We start from the raw sequence: 15,344 nt of genomic DNA on the forward strand, positions 1-15,344 counted from the left end.
TAATCCTCATCTTTGGGGGTAGGGATCATTATAATTCCAAATCTATAGATATTAAAATACTGTGTTTTATATATGCCCAATATTGTTTGGAAAAGAATACCTAAATTTTTCAACAGTTGTTCTCTGAGTTCAGAATTAATGGTTAATGTTCACCAAATGATATAAAGTTGTGGATTTTTTCCCCCAAATTTTAAACTCTAAGTATGCATTAAGTTCGTGATAAAATTATTTTTAACTTAGTAGCAGAAAGATTAATGAATTACTAAAACCTCATAGCCAAGAGGAGGCAGAAATAGACCTTGAATTTTGCTCTTCTGACTCAAAATATTGGGCTTATTTCCGTCTAGCGTGCTATCTTTCTGGCTTGTTCCACTTGCTCTTGTGATCTTACAGTCACAAGAGCAAGTTGAATAATGAATATTCAAAAGTTAATGCACCCTGTCTCCCCTAATAGATCATAACATCCTTGAGTACAGGAGCCTTGCCCGGCACTTGCCTAAGGTGGTGTCAGACACTTACCAAGTATTTAGTAAATGTGTGTTAACTGAATGATTTTCTACTAATAATAATTTTCCATTGCACTTTTCTAACTTAGAAATAAACCCATTGAATCAAGAAACTATTCATTTCCTTTGCTTACCTATCAGCATGTTTCCATACAGAAATTTGGGCCTTTGTTATCAACACTGCCTCAGTTCTAACATTTCCTTCCACCATAGCTAAATGCCACTTACACATAACATAATATCCTCATGTGGACACTCAGAGAGGAGTGCTGCCTTAGAGATAATTTATTCTGCACCCTGCCTAAAGCATGAATGCCTTTAGATGATCATCCAACTTCTGCCTAAAGAAGATTAGTGCCAAGGAGTTGCTATTTGGCAAGGTTATTTGGAACACAGCAAATGATTAGACTGTATTCATTACATTAAGCTGAAACCAGCTTCCTTAACTTCCACTCATTGTTCATAGGGAAGCCCTCTGGACTCATAAATTCTCATCCTTTCTGCTTCAAGGCTGCTTTTCAAATGTTTTTGGACATATCAAGACATCCAAAATCTTCCTCTTCCTTCTTATTTAGCTAAACATTGTAAAAAATTAAGCCCCCTCCTCAATTCCCATCATCATCTAACTTTTAATTTCATGTCTTGTATTTGGTATCTTGTATTAACATATGTGAATATATTAGTTAGAGTAATACCAATTGCTGTAACGAACAGTTTTAAAATGATATAATGTCTAAAATACAGAAGTTTATCTCTCACTCCTGTAACAGTTAAAGGCAGGTGTTCCTGGCTGGTAGATAGCTTTTCTTGAATTGGTATAATGGACACCCAGGATCTTCCCATCATTTGGCTCTCTGATCACCTAGGATTTTATGTCATTGTTTTCATTCAACGGATAAAAGGAAAAAGAGGGTATGAAGAAAATATAGCTGCTCCTTAAAAACTTTTTCCTAGATAAGATAATCATCACTTTTGTTCATAGTTTCAGGGGAAAGGAAATCACACAGTCTCTTATGAAGGCAAGGAGGGGCTGGAGGTGGCACTGAGAGACACGGTCTCCTCCTGGGTTGTCTCTTCCCTACTACAGCCCAATATTACTGAAAGAAATTTTTGTGTGCATGTAGATAGTAACTATGTCTGCTATAGTGTAAGAGTAAATCACATTTGGCAACAGAGTAGCAAAGCATTATGATCCTCAGGTGACAAGAACTGCTCCATTACTGGCCTTCTCTCTTTGTCCCAGGTGTGCCACCATCTCTTTTACCGCTACTCTCTTTCAAGATTTTCTACTCTGCTCCATTGAAAGACTCATCCATTATTTTATGTGCCTCTAAGAAAGGAAAAAAAAAAATGCTGCTAATTATTTTGACACAGTGCTTTCATGGCACAGTGACCATATGACATATCCCAATTTCTGAGATTTAAAATTTGAAAAACAAATCTTCTTAGGATCACAATATATGGTATTGGCTATCGCACACATACACATGAAGACATAAACACATGTCTTGCTTTGTTGTTTTTTCTTTGTCTGTTTTTACTAATTTATAACATCTATGTATTGTTACTTTTATCCAATATTGCTATAGCTCATAGGGAATTCTTTTAGTAATTTAGGAATCTCCCAATGACAGAACATTTATCAATCCATTCTGCCAACTGTATAAGAAATATGATTTGAGACTGGGATTTAGAATGTTTAAGTTTCATCACCTTGTCACTGGAGAGTTAGCCATATTACAATAAGCAATGGTAACGAGTATAGCCAGTGAAAGTGGCCTGTTTGATATAAAACTGTATGAATAATATTTCATCTTGTATTTAGTTCATTAAAGTCAAACCATGCAAACAGTCATGTCATAAACATTTAACTCTGATGATAAAGTTTATAGTGAATTTCACGAAATAGGACAATACTTCTGCAGAAAAAGAATTGTAAAGTTTCTTTCTGCTAAATTTTGCAGACTATGAAAAGGCTTCTTCAAGCCTCAAAGGTATTGTCCTAGTGGCCTCTTATAGGCCATAAATGTCTCAGTATGAATCATTCCAAGAAACTGAGGCATAGAAAAATCCAGTAAAGTGCAGATATGTTATCTGTGAGAAGTAAGTTTCTGTGAAACAAATTTTGTTACCAGCCAAGACAATAAATACTTATTGAGAAAGATCTGTGTAAAAAGGCACTTGTTTAGGTGTTGTTTTCAATAACGGTAAAAAGGAGTTTCAAAGCCAAGATTGCCATAAGGGTAAGGTGAGGCCGAAGTAGGCCTCTGGTCAGTCCAGGGGAAATGGTAGCTCCCATGCACCCCGATGGGCAGCGGGGTTCACTCTAGTATGAAACACACTATGATCACAGGGCCAAAAACCCAAACAGCAAGGTTTAGAGATTTTCTTTTAATTGCATTAAACAATTTGTAGATATCAAAGCATCTTGGGATTCATTAGCAAAAGCTTATGGCCCAAAGTAGGTCTTATGTCCAAGCAAAGGCAGAAAGCTGAAGGACAACATGAACAATGTAGAAACCAAGTCCGTGACAGCAAAGCAACATGGAGAGGAGACAATATATATCTCAAAGAAACTAACCACGCCCAGTATACACTGATGGAAACAAAAACAACAAAATAAAAAAGTGTTTTCGTTAAATTAGCTACAATTCCTAACTTCATCGATATGGGATAAACCTTAAAAGTGGAAAATCCACTTCTCTTTTTTAAAGAAGAGAAAGATGAACACGGTTAAACTCTCTGATTTTCCCTCTTGCCAAGTCATCATTTATTTGTTCAGCCACTTATATGTTTGCAAGACCTACTCTTAGGTGTAGAGACCAAAGGCTTCCAAATGGACCCTGCAGATGGCTGTATAGCCATGACAAGTGACCAGAACTCCTTGTTTCTGTGGACCCCGGGAAGAATTTCGTTTGATGTGACCCCTGAGAAAGAATTTACTTGCTGAGATGCACTCCCCACGGTCAACCAAGGGTTAATTTTATAAATAACGGGAGTCTAGCAGCCATCTGCTGTCAGGGACTTCTCAGGAATACTGATCACTGAGAAGACTCTCTGACTGAACTCTTGGCTTCCCACTGTGTCCCCTGCTCCTTTAAGCCCTAGAAGTCAACAGTTATAAAAGAGTTTCTGGTTTTGTCCTTGGACGGATGGACTGAGAGCCACCATCGAATCAGTGCTGCTCCATAACAACCAAGCAGAACTGTGGGATTCAGACCAACCAGAACCATAGGAGTTCAGATATCTTATTTACATAAAACGGACCTAATTACGAATCTGGGCAGCAACTTTCTGTATAAAAAAATGGCCTCTACTTTGTCAGAGGAGCACACTTAAGGTTTTTGCTAAAGGCTGCATTTCCAGATTGGCCAACTATTCACCTGAATAAAGTCTCCTTTTTCACTCCAATGCCTCTTGGATTTGTTTACATTTCTAACAGGAAAACAACTCAGGAGGCCCCTGCCACTGGGGCCTTTTGGAAAGTTTCACTTCAAGGGCCCTAAGGGTGTATTGTCTAAAGAGCAGATGAGAGCTCAAGAAATTGTAGAACGTGAGCCCTGGCTTTTGAAGTTACTTTTTCTTGTGGACTGATTTTTCAGAGTTTGATTTTATTTTTAAGAGAGGAAATAAGGAGCCAGGCTCCACTCACACTTTAACTCATTTACCAGAAGAAATTCAAATCAGAAAGTGATAGAGTTGCCCTAAAGGCCCTTGGGTAGGCATGGGCGTGAGGGATGTAGGGGAAGCGGGGGAGGGAGAAGGAAAGAGGAGATTGAAACTCCAGCCTGCAAGAAGAGCCTGTAAACCTTTAATCCCTTTAAGCACTGCAAAGTGATTAAACTCACCTACTCACACCTTCCTTAAAAGGAACATAGATATGCGGAAGACAAAATTTGGAAACTCACAAAACTGTACTTCGGACATCATGAAACATTCACTTGGGATTCAGAAGGCTGATCACACTTAGCAAATTAAACATATATGGGTTCTGGCAGCAGAATTGGAGGAGAAGTGTTTGTGCAGTTATAAAGCAGAACCATGTCTCATGTTTTTCCGGCGGGAGTGGACTAAGAACAATCCAAAGTGGTGGATGGTTTCTGGAAGGACAGCTTTGCAAAAGGAGCGTAAAAGGGCATTCCTTAGGGTAGTTGAGGATTTTCTTGGATTGAATTCCACTAATATGTCCTCAAGGCAGAAATAACAGATGTATGGGGAGGCTCTAGAGGCATTTCTTAACAAAAGTTGCCTTGGTTTCAGGGAGGGTTTTTTCCCATTTTGATGTCATAGTGAGTTGGTTTAAGAAGGTTAACATAAGCAATATGAGATTTTTATGGGACTAATTTATACAGCACCAAGAGAGGTAAATTTACTTCATTTACTTCAGTCTTTGTGATGGTTTCCCTCTAAAAATTTCAACACGTATTTCCAAATTTTTATCCTCTAAAAATTTCAACACGTATTTCCAAAAAGTTTGAAAATGCCACTCGATATAGTCTAATCACACTTCTTTTACTTTTTATAATTTTTTCTTTATTTTTCAAGTGATAGCGTAGTTAATGCAATTGTTTCAGTAGATAATTAGGTGCACAGTACAATAAGTATTTGGAAACTCAGTACACAAGTGACAAAAAGAATATGATGAAAGAAAACCAAAGAATTGCCTGGCGATTCTATAGAAAGATACAATACAATTAGGATTATTAAATGGTCTTCTGCAAGAATAACAACATGAAGACTTGCATTTCTATAACATCGTTATCATTATTATTAAGATTTTTATTATGGGGTCTCATCCTGTGAAGAGCCAAAGAAAATAAGCTACTATCTAGGAGTAATTTGTTCCCTCACATGATGTGAATTAACTTTTTTTAAAGAACGGGGTCTCACTCTGAGCACTGGGAGAATATCTCTAGGGAGTCCATCCTAATGTGAGTGCAGCAGCTCAGTCAGCAGCCAGGAAAACAGGAAATTGTGAGGCCAACCCTTAACCAAAGGGAGTCCCAGCCTCCTGCAGCTCACAGAAGCTCCTTCTCACAGCACATTCCCAAGGTACTGCAATCTCTCCAGGCCTCCCCATGGTCTAGATTACTCCAATATTTACTGCAGAGAATTTGGACGGTTCTGTTTTTCAGGAGTGGCACAGCACAAAGAACTGGGATTTGATATCCTCTGTGATCTGATACATTATCTGAGCACACAGTAGGGAAAGGGGAGGCAAGTTTCTTTCCTTTTTCAGCCAGCCTTTCACTTCTCTTCTCCTAGAAAGGTCTCAGGACCTTCTCTGCCCAATATAAGCCTTATGCTTGCTTTCTAAGTCAACATGGTTACATCACAACCCTATCACTGGCACAAACACCAACACATGATTGATAGTCCAAAGGTCAAGAGCAGAGGATTTATCATGAAACCAACTCCATCACTTATTAGCTGTATCACCTTGGGTAGATCATGTAACATTATCGATGCCTCCATTTTCTCTTCTGTAAATGGGGCGATACTGAATTTAAGTGAAATAGCACCAAACAGAGCATATGACCCAAGGTAATGTCCTAATAAATGGTAGCTTTAATATTATTCAATGTTTTATTAAAGAATGACATGTAGTCCCTTAGCTCTGGTACATTACCTCATTGGACAAAATCTTTTCAGTGCATAAGATATGTAATTTAAATTGGAAATGGTGAAAGGGCTCGTTGCTTTATCAAAGATCTACTGTTTGCATTAACTAAAACTAACTTGGTCTAGCTTTGGAAAAAGAGAAACGAGATGGGGTGGGGGGAGCGGGATTTATAGGTGGCACTATCTCTTAGACTCAAAGTAGCTGGATCTCTAATGTGCTGTCCAATAGGAGCATAATTTTAAATTTAAAATTTTCTAGTAAATAAAAGAAAACAGGTGAAATTAATTTTAACCCAATATATCTAAAATATTATTTTAACATTGAATAAGTATAAAATATTAATGAGATAGTTTACAGTATTTTCGTGCAAAGTTTTTCAAATCTGGTATCTTACACATACAGTATAAGTCAGTTTGTACTGGCCAATTTAAGGGCTCAATAACTACAGGTTGTGAGCCGTTACCATATTGCAGAGCAGTTTCAGCAACTCCTGAAACTGAGACTAGAGGTCTGTTGGTAACCAGGTAGTAGTCTCTCTGTTTGACTCTCTTCCACCCTCTGCTTGTATTTTTCTCTCTTTGGGCTAACTTTTTTCTGATCTCTCTGTGCATGCATAAAATGGCTGATCCATGGACCAAGGGTATTAACTATGTCTAAAATCTAGCCACACTCAGATGCTAACTAAAATGCAAAACCTTAATCTATAAGGAAGAAGAATAAGATTAACATAACTTGTCACATGTCCACACAAGTTTCTATCAACTATGGGGAAAGGAGGGCGGAAAGAAATATTACCACCACATTTGGAATATATAGCTTAAACCTACAATAAAGCACCGATTGACCATTCTCTGGGGTTCCTTCCATAGCTAAAATTTTCTGCAGACAACGGCACCTCTTCTTCAACAATAAAGGTAAAACTAAGTTGATGCTTAATTTTTTTTTTCATTGAAGACATTGGGCAGCGTCTATGAAATTAATATCTTACAGCAGGGATCAGTAATTTTTGTTTGTTTGTTTAAGGGCAGATAGTAAATGTTTTAGGCTTTATGTACCAAAAAACAAAAATGAAAATATTATATAGTTAGCTATGTAAGCATATGTAACATATAGCTAACATATATGTTAGCTATATGTAACATATATAAACTATATGCTAACTATATGCTTACACATATAACTATATGTAAGCATATAGTTAGCTATGTAAGCATTCAAAAAAGCTAAAACTATTCTTAGCTCATGGGCCATGCAATAATAAGTGACAGGCCAGATTTGCTGTATATTAGGTATAGTGTGTAGACCCTGTTCTACATAATTCTGTTCTACATAATTCTTTAATATAGCATATTAAATGATGGTCCCCAGGTTTTAGTCTGGTTCTTTAATTTCCCATGAAAATCTATAACAGCACCAAATATTAGCGGCATGATGAAGTTCAGCTTTACTATTCAGAAATTAGAAAGAGACAATGTCCCAAAGAAGCCAAGCGATCTCCGTCGTTAAGTAAGCCATGATCCCTCCTGCTGCTTTCAGGTTCCATGCAGTCTGGGCCTCTGAAGGGGCATTTGTCTGCTGCACAAACCCAGAAGGTACAGCTATGGAGAAAACTCACCTCCTAAGAGGGCACACCTGGTTACATGAATCCTGGCTCTCCCCCAGGTGAGCTACTGCTGTAACTTTCTCACTGGCAATTATTCTCACCAGTAATGAATCAAGCTACTTTCCAGGACCATTGGCATATTTAGCCCTCCATCTTGGGCTCATAACTTAACTACTCTAAGCCTGTGTTCCATTATATAAAAATTAGAGTTGTGATGCCTATTTCACAGAGTAGCTGTAAGAACAAAATAACTAATGCAAATAAAGAACTTAGCACCATGTTTGACATAAATTAAACCACTGAATATATGGTGGTAGTGATGATGTAATGATGATGATAATGATTATGGTGATGATGGTAATAATGATTATAGTTCAGAGAATCAAACCAAAGAGCTTCTCTTAGTAACACATGACTTCACCTTCTGGGAATCTAAGTTTCAAGTTCCTTTGCCCCATCCGTAGTCATGCTAATATTTGATCCTTACTGATATGATTCAGATCTGAAATTTCTACATTAGGTTCCATGCCACACATCTCTTATCACTCCCATTTCAAATATTTTCGTGAAGAGCAGAATTTCTCTGTAATATGTTCCATAAAAAATTAGTTCTCTAAGCCATATGTTTTACACACACACACATACCACTCCTACACAGATTTTATGGACAAACAACTTTGGGAAATATTGGGCTAAATAAAGTTAAACATGTTTTCTAACACAGAATTTTAAACCACTTTTCCTGCAATAATATATATGGTGATTCTCTCTGAAGGAAGTAAAAAAAATATTATTTCCCAAATTTATTTGAAAGATGTAGCTTTGTTTTTCTTCAGCTGATTGTAGTGCCAACTTTTCATGAAATATGTTTTCAAAATGGTGATAATGACAAGCATTTAGATTAATTAATATATGCCATGCTCTCTACTGAGAACTATTATTTCATTTGACTATCAAAATAATCCTGTGAGGTACTATTATTACTATGTGCTACTCCTATGTACTGTTCTTGTAACAATTCATAAACAAAGAAACCTCTGAGGTAATTTATGTTCCTCAAACTCAGACAATAGAACCTAGATTTGAATCAAGTAACCTGATTCCAGAGCCCCTGCTCCTGATCCACATTGAGTATCAAAACATCGACAAATTGATATATCATGTCCTGTAGTCTGGAGTAGAAGCTGGTTGAAGGCAAATCAGAGGGTGAAAGTAGATGGTTCCCACTCATAACAATACCTTCCAAACCTCCCTCCTCTTTCATTTAAACGACAAAATTCCTCAAAGTTCATTTTTTATTTTTCCACTCTGAGGCTCATCCACGTTTGTCCTGAGCCACTAGATTGAACAATATTGAATTCAGATTCTCAAAGTAAATGGCTTCCACTGTTATTGCTGCCTAGCTGCTGGAGTGCTTATGATCTAAGATCATATACTTCAAGGCCTACTTTCTAAGATCATATACAGTCCTACCTTCAGCTACTATCTGTACCACTGAGAGACCTTGAACAAATTATGGAACACCTCAGAAGCTTAATTTCTCCAACTATAAATTAAGATTAATAAATTTGAGATGTGAATGAATATATGCACATAAATATTCATGACATTTAATAAATTAATATTTATATATAGCTTTATAGAGTGTCTGGCCTATAAATAAGCTTTATGTAAGCATTAGTTAAAAATAAACAAATAAGTACATCAAGTTTATAAAAGCACATAGTAACCATTTACTGTTAAATATTATTATTATTATATTAGGAATTCATAAAATTGTACCAATTACAGATAATCAGGAAATAAATAATTGCCTTTAATAATAGAGAGTATCTGTCCTTTCAATCTTTTGTAATTCAGTTCCTATGTACCAAGAAAATAATTTTTTTTTCCTGGAAATGTCAATCATTATTAAAGCAGTCGAGATCCAGAAAATAAAGAAAGAAACCCCTAAATCCTGAAATAACTGCTCAACTCCCTTGTACTAAAAGTTTAGTATTTTGTGGAACAAGAGAATGTTCTCTTCATTTAAACACAATACTAAGTGTCTTCATCACCTGAATTCTCATAGCTCAGCAGATTAGAAACAGCAAATTAGAAGACAGACAACTGTGGAAGCAAGCACAGCAACCCCAGAAGTCACTAGTTGACAGCTAGACAATAAAAAAGAGAAAAATAAAACCTACCCAATTAAAACTTATTGCAATTACTAATTGTCATAAAGTTCATTTTGAATCATCGAGAAAATGTCACATTATAATCTATACTTTTAAGAAAGAAGTAAGTTAAATAGTATAGAAACATTTCTTCCGAAAGCAGCTGAAAAAAAAATTTGGTTAAATGATACAACTTTAGTTACTTAGAAACTTCACCTTTAATACTCTAAATTGCCATGTGATGAGGTGTCTTTGTATTTGAGTTAAGTGATTAAATCTTATAACTTCAAGGACATAAGTTTATGGTATAAGTTTTAAGTTATTTGCTTATTAAATAAAATAATGATTGATCATTTTACCTGTGTAAAATTCTATTTGGTCATTATCTGGAAAATAATAAGATTTCTCTAAGCATAAACCAAATATCTGGAGAAGGTACACTTATAGAAACAAGCTTCATAAAAATGATAAGGAGAACATACTCCTAGCAATACAGTATGGAGTTCCATTCATTGAAAATTGAAATTTTACCTTTTTAGCAGGTTTCTACAGGCTCAAATTACAATAGATTAAATGGTTTTATTAACATCAAATTGCTGTGGAATAATTCAATAGAACTTTAGAGTTGTTAAAATAATGGTTAAAGAAAATAATTTGGGTAATAGACTTTATTTAACACTTCACGAAGTAGGCAGTCTCCATTCAGAGAACCGCAAAGTGGGGCTGAAGGCAGGAAGCTTTTATAGAATAAAGAATAAAGGAAGAGAAAAATAGAATTTCTGATTAACTAAGACTACATAGTTAACCTTAATAACTAAAGCCCAGAGTTGGCTTAGGGTTTGGGGTTTGGTTGGCTGGATATACTATGTTTCTGGTCAAGCAGAACACTTATAGGGGCATGAGAGTTACCTAAGTTTCAGTTTGCTAACATGACACGCCGGATAGGAGCGTCTCCATCTTGGGCCTAGAAGGTTCACAGGACACATTTTAGCCATTATTTCCTTTGATTTTCAGGTAATAATTATTATAACAATAATATTAATAACAACAAAAGAAATGGCTACATTTGGAACACTATCCTAAAATTTTATATGGATTATCTCGCTCATTACTTCAAAAAATCCTAAACATGAGTATTGTTTTACCTAAAAAGAAACTGAGGTTTAGAGAGGTTAGGTAACCTAGCACACAGGTAATTATTTGCAAAGAATGTGATTCCAACATAAGCACCGTGCTCTGGATCACAATGCACTACTGCTTCCCAAAACTCTAAGTGCTGAATTTTTTTTACTATGATCGTTTATGTGAAAATTAATCACAGAGAAGGAATTTCCAAGGTCATTACTCAACAAGTAAGTCCATAGTCAAACTTGGTTCTTTTGACTATTGGTTCAATTCTGCCCTGTCCTTGTTACCTTCCTAGTTCAAGGAAGAACAATATGGTTAAAAATTCTTAACCTAAAAAACACCGTACACCTGTAAAGTGCCAAGCGAATGATTTCTAGGGTTTATGGGTGAGAACCTCCCCCATAAACAAAAGTAGGGAAGTGACCAGGTCAATGGCAATTGGTGCATCAGGGGTTCTCTAGCTAAAAAGCCTGACTCATACTTTGAGGCTATGTTCTCACTCTAGAAGCACACATCTTTCTCTACCTGATCCCAAATCCTCTTTCATGACCAGTTAACATCAAAGTATCATTTACATATGAGTGGGAGGGAGTAGTGCTTATTATTTTCGGCCTGTCCCTTTTGCTGCAAATATGTAAGAAGGAATGTCACTCTCAGAGGAAATTTATAGTCTGAGGCCCTGGTTTGAAAGTAATAAAAAATTCTAACATTATATCAAACATATTCTCCCCTTTCCATTTGTGGAGACAAACAGATTCTCTGAACTCACTGACTGCCTTCCTAGGTGAATGAGTGGATGGCGCCACTGGTGGTCACTATGGCCGCTCAGGCTTTGGAATGATTCATAGCCCATACCCCACTTCCCCAAAGGTCCTTATTAGACAGTAAAAATAATAGACTCACAAAAATCAAGGTGGATGGGAAGTGTGTTTTCATTTCTGAAGAGGTATATGCCCTCTCCATTCTATGTAATTATAACACAAAAACTAGGTTGTTTATTGAAAAGTTGACTGTGATACTCTTCGATGTTTAATTAGGACATTCATTGCCGTTTGCCTTTGACTGAGAGACCTCCTCTCATATTTCCGGAGGCAACTAAATCCCAAGGTTATATTAAACAATGCTTCTGAACTAGCTAAAGACAGCATGAACTCTGGCTATGTCAGGTTTGTTCAAAGAGCTCTTCCTGCAGCTCAACAGCAGGAGTGTGCACTGTGGCATTAGCAGCAGCAACGGTATGCCGCCATCACGTGCACACAGCTGTGTGTGGATGCATGGTAAAGAAATAGAAAGGGAAGCCTTTTCCTGCTAAAGCCAGAAAGGAAATAAAATAAAAGAGGCTTCCAAATGTAGGATGCTGTTTCATTTTCCTATATTCAGCTCTTTACAGGGGCAAATAGGGAGAGGAAGACACAAAATTAAATTTCCCAAATATAATAATTGTCCTACAAATTAACCTGTTTTTTTTTAACTTTTTAAAAATTAAGTTTATTGGGATAACATTGGTTAATACAATTATATAATTTTCAAGTGTACATTATAATTTGACGTATGTATATTCTATTGTGTAACCTGTTTTTAAAAGAAGTCTTGGATCATTCACTGAAAAAGAACTCTTCTTTTATGGAAATTAAATCCAATATTTGTAATATCATTTTTATCATTAGAACTACTTACTGTGAATTCACAAATTGCCTTGCTAATTCTTTTAAATTAATTATTATAGTGTTTGTTTTGATTTTAATAAAGATGATTTTTTACATGAAAGTTACCCTTTAAGTTGTGATTTTTCCCTCTTACTATGTTTCGAAGCTGGCAATATTTTATTTTTGAGTTTCCCAAAGCACTTACAGAGATCTTGTGTTCGGTTTACTCAGATTTGCAAACTTTGAGGTATACTTGGTCATTGTTACATTAAGTGTATAATTCTCAAAGTATTTGGGGGAGTTCCTTAAGTTCATTTAATACTGTTTCCAAAAAGTGTTATTTTAAGTAAGAAGGGAGAAGTTTTAAGGGAGAAGTTTTAAGCAAAATGAACTTACTATGCAATATCTCATCCTTCGATTTTAACTCAGTTGTAGTTAGAATAAGTTTATTTAGTTATTTTTGTGTGACATCTAGCCAAATACAAGGACAGTGATATGTTTTTTATGCATTTTTCAATAATTAGGATAGTTTGGTGGCCAGTCTCCTAAAAGTGACATATTTATATGTAAATATATATACAAATATTATATATATTTTTATTAACCAAAAGATAGATAACCTTAAATTTAAGATAATATTTTGCAACTAAAATAAGTTATCAAGAAAAGCTTATCATTCCGTAATCAACATTGCTTAAGGATGAATTTACAAAACTCTTTAGGATGGATTTATAAAAGCACTGAATGTAAGCCCCACAAAGGCAGAGAACGTTGCCTTTTTTACTTACCAATGTGTCACAAGTCCCTAGAATAATCCCTGGAATGAAGTTTGCACTCAATTAAATATGTTGAATTCAATTGCAGTTTGTAACATTCTTTTTCAGTTAAGATACAAATGCATAAGTTTTTGTGCACACATGTGCACACACACACACGCATGCACACACACAAAGAGTTAGAGCATTTTCAACATGAATGACTCCTTGATGACTTGATGTGGCTCCAAACCCTACCCTTTCTGACACATACTATTTTTTAGCCTTCTCTTTATTTGCAAACTACTTTTATATCCATCTATGGACAATTTTGCTGCTTAAATTAGCCAGAATTGGTATCTGTAGCTTACAGCAAGGAATCCTGATAGAAATGTTAGTTTTATCTCAAATTATCAGTTTCATAACTCCATCCAATAAATTAAATAATCCAGGACATTGTTGAAAGGAGGGGTGTGTGTGTGTGTGTACACGTGTGTGTGTTAGGGAAAGTAGTTGCTTTTTGTTTTGTTGTTTCACTTTTTAAAGCCACCCAAATGGGATTATATGGCTTACACCACCTGGATGTGAAGTAAGCAGCCTTACTGAACAATATCTAGTTATTGGTTAGACTTAGAGATATGCCATATGGCTGCTCATTAATTGTTCATAATTATGCTTTAACTACAAATAATTGAAGTAATTGGGCCTTAGAGCTCTATTAATTCACCTTCTAATCACTCTAGCCATTCTCCCTGATTTCTTTCCACACATACACGCACTCCCTCACCCAATCCCTTCTTCCTGGCCAAAATTTTGGCCAGACAAGGAAGGAAGCAAGCAGTGGACCAAACGACTTCCATTTTCCTGTTTAAGGTAGCTAGCCATTCTCATTCCTGAGAAGTCAGTCCCACAGAAGGTCTCTGAGACCAGAATACTCAAAAGGCCAGTATTTCTTTTATGAGCAGAAAGCACATGAAGAAAGCCACATGGTCTAAATTCTATGCTTTTGGCACTGTGTTTCTGCCCAGAAATCATCAAAGGCATTTTATACCAGGAAGGTAACTGCAGAACCTGCCGTGTGCGCAGAGGCTGTGTTTTCCTAGAGTAACTAGATATCAGTATCAGGACTTTTCAACATTGGGTCATAACCCATGAGTGGGACTTAAAATCAATTTAGTCGACTGAAGCCAGCATTTTGTTAAATGTTACTTAAGTTTTTGGAATTAGATTCAGTTGCTCTGAGAAAAAAAATCCTCATTCCATTTAAACTTCAAAAAGTGGGCAAACCTAAAACCAGCTAAATGGGTGTTCTAAGCAAACAACACACAGAAAATGTGCCATGAAATTGGTTTTCTAACCAATGATGGGGCTCACTGACATGTATTAATAACACTATGTGCTCTCCAGTAGCACTTTATTCTTAGAATGATTCTAGCTGATTAGGTGATAGACTCAGTTAACCTTCTGTGCTGCAGAAAGAGAGAATGTGCTGTGAACATGTAAATCTAATATTAAATTGATCATCTTTGTATATCATTATTTACATTTTTGTGCCCCAGGATAAATATTGAATTGCCCTCTCTAGGTATGGATCTGGTGGTGAGTATTAGGATTTCCTTTATTTTACAAATGAGGTAACTGAGGATCAAGTGGTTGGATAATCGGCCAAAGTCACATGACTAATAAACAGAGAGACTTCTTATCACCACAATGCTACACTGCTTCTTCAAGAACCTGTGAAGTGAAGTCTCTAACCTTGAAGCAGAACATGCTGCTCTACCCGACTGTACAGAACTGCTCCATTAGTGCTTCCTGAGCAAATGGTTTCTGCTCAAGAGCAAAGGAGATAGAGTATGAGTTTCAGACATTTCTTTGCTCAGATTCTCTTCTTACAGAGCTGATATCTTTTCAACTTCGTACACGCACA

This window comes from Pteropus vampyrus, unplaced genomic scaffold (genome assembly GCF_000151845.1).
Source record: "Pteropus vampyrus isolate Shadow unplaced genomic scaffold, Pvam_2.0 Scaffold84, whole genome shotgun sequence".
NCBI lineage: Eukaryota > Metazoa > Chordata > Mammalia > Chiroptera > Pteropodidae > Pteropus > Pteropus vampyrus.